The sequence below is a fragment of the Elephantulus edwardii genome, unplaced genomic scaffold (assembly GCF_000299155.1).
Source record: "Elephantulus edwardii isolate Elephantulus edwardi_28Jun2011 unplaced genomic scaffold, EleEdw1.0 scaffold00266, whole genome shotgun sequence".
NCBI lineage: Eukaryota > Metazoa > Chordata > Mammalia > Macroscelidea > Macroscelididae > Elephantulus > Elephantulus edwardii.
Genome location: NW_006400016.1, coordinates 194,028 through 197,844, shown reverse-complemented (window position 1 = coordinate 197,844; position 3,817 = coordinate 194,028). Strand labels below are relative to the sequence as shown.

The window sequence follows — 3,817 nt, the reverse complement described above, 5'->3', positions numbered from 1 at the left end:
TGGCTTCATGAAATCCATTGCTACTGTGTCATTTTTGGGGGGAGATATCTTGTTTTGGGCTTGCATGGTGAGTGAGGTACCCTGCTTCTTTCGAGACATTAAAGTGGAAGAGTTGTTGAAAACGAAGGTGTTAGTTGGTTCTTGGTTTGATGTCACTACTTCTCTATAAAGATGTCCAGTCCCTTCCTTTTGCTTAGATTGATGGGACCAATGTGCTAGGGCCAAACAGCAGTTTGTAGTCTAAAGAAACTAAATCTTCAATATTGGACAACTTTTTCAAGTGATATTGAAAAATGCTATAAATTTGGTCTATATTTTTTTGTTCTTTTGTGTTGTTTTTTGTTTCGTGTTTGTTTTTGTTGGTTCCTCCCCCCATTTTCTTTAAGTCCTAGCCCGAGGGCCCCAAAGTTCAGAGCTGGCGGGGGTTCCCGAGCCGTGTCGGGGGGGTGAGCAATGCGATACCTGAAGATGGGGGTCGTGGGTCAGAGCTGCAGGGGTGTGTCCCGATTCAAGCCCACTGCCACCGTCCACTGCGTCTGTGCACGGCACCTTGGCTAGTCCCAAAGTTCAGAGCTGGTGGGAGGAGGGGTCGCGAGCCATGTCGGGGGGGGGAACAATGTGATACCTGAAGATGGGGGTCGTTTGTCAGAGCTGCAGGGGTGTGTCCCAATTCAAGTCCACTCCCACCGTCCACTGCGTCTGCGCATGGCACCTTGGCCAGTCCCAAAGTTCAGAGCTGGTGGGAGGAGGGGGTCGTGAGCCGGGTCGGGTGGGGGGAGCAATGCAATACCTGAAGATGGGGGTCGTGCGTCAGAACTGCAGGGGTATGCCCCGATTCAAGTCCACTCCCACCGTCCACTGCATCTGCGCACGGCACCTTGGCCAGTCCCAAAGTTCAGAGCTGGCGGGGTGGTGGTCACGAGCCAGGTCGGGGGGGAGCAATGTGATACCTGAAGGTGGGGGTCAGGGGTCAGAGCTGCAGGGGTGTGTCTCCCCTCTTTTCTTAATCCCCCCAATGTCTGTCCTCTTTTGTAACAGTGGCATTGTGACTGAAATATTTCAGTCTGCATAATGTCCTCCAGGGTCACCAATTTTGTATAATATTTAATGAGTTCCTTGTTTTTCCTTTTTAAAAAAATTATTATTAATTCCAATGAAAATTTATAGAGTGTTTCGATTTCCATTCATTCATTGTTGCACTTTTCTCCCCTTCCAACCCTGTAGTACACTACCCTCTTGGAAAAGTAAAAGAAAAATTTTTTCATTGTTTTAAAATCCCTCCTACCAGGTCCACTCCACTATGCAGCCTTTGCTCTGGACTCCTGTCATGACAAAAATACCTAATCACATATCCCTTTTAAACAGTTTTCTCCTTCATCTGTTTCCCATCTTTCTCAGTCTCCCCCCAACCCCGAGGTCAGTCCTGTTTTACAAAAGTGGCACCATGCAGTATTTGTCCTTTTGTGACTGAGATACTTCACTCAGCATAATGTCCTCCAGGGTCACCCATTTTGAATAAGATTGCATGAGTTCCTTGTTTTTTAATGCAGCATAGTATTCCATTGTGTAAATATACCACAGCTTCTCTATCCATTCATTTGTTGATGGGCACTACATGGGCGTGCATCTATCTGCTTGGATGGTGGTTATGGTTTCTTTGTGGTATATTCCCAGTAGTGGAATTGCTGGGTCAAATGGTATCTCTATTTGTAACTTTTTGAGGAAGCACCATTTTACACTCCCACCAACAGTGAATAAGGGTTCCAGTTTCTCCACAACCTCGCCAGCACTTGTTGCTTGCTGTTCTATTAAATTTGCTATTCTTGACTGGGGTGAGATGATATCTCATAGTTGTTTTTAAAAGAAATTTTAAACCACAAAAATTAAAAAAAGAATATGCATTTATTCAAGGGCAGAAGGGAGAGGAAAGAAACAGGGTACATGGAGATACAGTTACTCATAAACAATAGAGGGGAAAAAATGGCTGAGATATACCCTTGGGAGTCACACTCTTGAAGTCTCACAAAGAATGGAGAAAGAAGGGGGAGGATCTGGAAAATTATTAAAAGATAAATGCCTGTAAAATTGTCAAACTAGGCAAGATATAAATCTATAGATTAAAGTAGATGAGCCAACACCAAAAGGATAAACTCAGATTTAGCAGGGTACATCATATTAAAACTTCAGAAAATTAAAAATCAGCTGGAAAGAAACACATTACTGATAGAGGAATTAGTTCTGATGACAGCCATTTTCTCAACTCTAAAAGAACAACTTTGCAACATCATTCCAACAGAAAAGAAATAGTAAAGGAAGGAAACCTAGAATAAGGAAAAAGCAACAAAAGGAGTGAAAACATAAAGACTGTTGTTTTGAGCAATTTCCTCCCATGCTTATTAAGTACCTGATCGAGCACGGCATTTTCACCAACTTGGACAACATGGAGAAGATCTGGCACCACACCTTATACAATGAGCTGCACGTGGCCTCCAAGGAGCACCTGGTGCTGCTGACTGAGGTGCCCCTGCCCCAAGGCCAACTGGGAAATGACAACCCAAATCATGTTTGAGACCATCAACACGTCCACAGTGTATGTGGCCAGCCAGGCTGTGCTGTCACTGTACACCTCTGGGCTGCACCACTGGCATCATCATGGACTCCAGGGATGGTGTCACCCACATAGTGCCCATCTACGAGGGCTATGTGCTGCCGCACAATATCCTCTGCCTGGACCTGGCGGGCTGCTACCGACTACCTCAAGAAGATCCTCACCCAGCGAGGCTATAGCTTCACCACCACGTCTGAGTGCAAAATCATGCTGGATATCCAGGAGAAGCTGTGCTACCTTGCGATGGACTTTGAGCAGGAGATGGCCACCAGTGTGTCCTCATCCTCATTGGAAAAGAGCTACGAGCTGCCCGATGATCATCATGTCCAGGTCATCACCGGTGTTCAGAGGCGCTCTTCTAGCCGTCTTTCCTGGGTATGGAGTTGTGTGGCACCCACGAAATCACCTTCTACTCTATCATGAAGTGTGATGTGGACATCAGGCAGGGCCTCTCCAACACCGCGCTGTTAGGCGGGAGCACCATGTACCCAGGCATCGCCAACAGGATGTAGAAGGAGATTACGGTGCTGGTGCCCTGCACCATCAAGATCAAGATCATGGCGCTCCCCCCCCCGAATGCAAGTACTCCAGTGTGGCTCTGCAGCTCCATCCTGGCCTCACTGTCCACCTTCCAGCAGATGTGGATAAGCAAACAGGAGTACGATGGATCCGGCCCCTCCATCATCCACCGCAAATGCTTCTAAAAGGCCTGCTGCAGATGCCCGCCTGCAATGAGCTCCTCCAAGTTTGGCCACCCCGCACGCCTCATGCTAGCCTCTGAAACTAGAAGAAACCTTTGAAAAGAATTGTCCTTGATGTCTATATCTCGAAATCAGCACTGGAGCTAGACCTTGTTGCTGATCTGACCTTGTATCACATTGCCTGTTCCCTGGTCTAGGTCTATGTTTAATACCCTGTACTTATCTTTGATTTCAACCCTTAGCTCATGTGACTCAGCCGTTTGTGGCCACAGTGCAGGATGACACGGCATGGAAAAGGCTGTTGGCTGGGCGAGGATCCACCTCCCCAACCTCGTGGTCTGCAGAGTATTTATGGCAGACCTGACGGCTCCAGTACCACCCCCCCCTCCCAGGCTGCAGTTGGCAGCGGTGGCCTTGACTGCTGGCCTTGCCTCACAGGGTTGGAAAAATCTGAGCCTTAGGGTTGGATCGCAGTGGGTGTTACTTGCATTGAAACCTGTAAATTGTA

General features: G+C 47.4%; 1 pseudogene; it reads left to right on the top strand.

Moving 5' to 3' along the window:
• The first annotated feature begins 2,401 nt into the window (after positions 1–2,401).
• Positions 2,402–3,312, top strand: LOC102853967 (annotated as a pseudogene).
• The last annotated feature ends 505 nt before the right edge of the window (positions 3,313–3,817 follow it).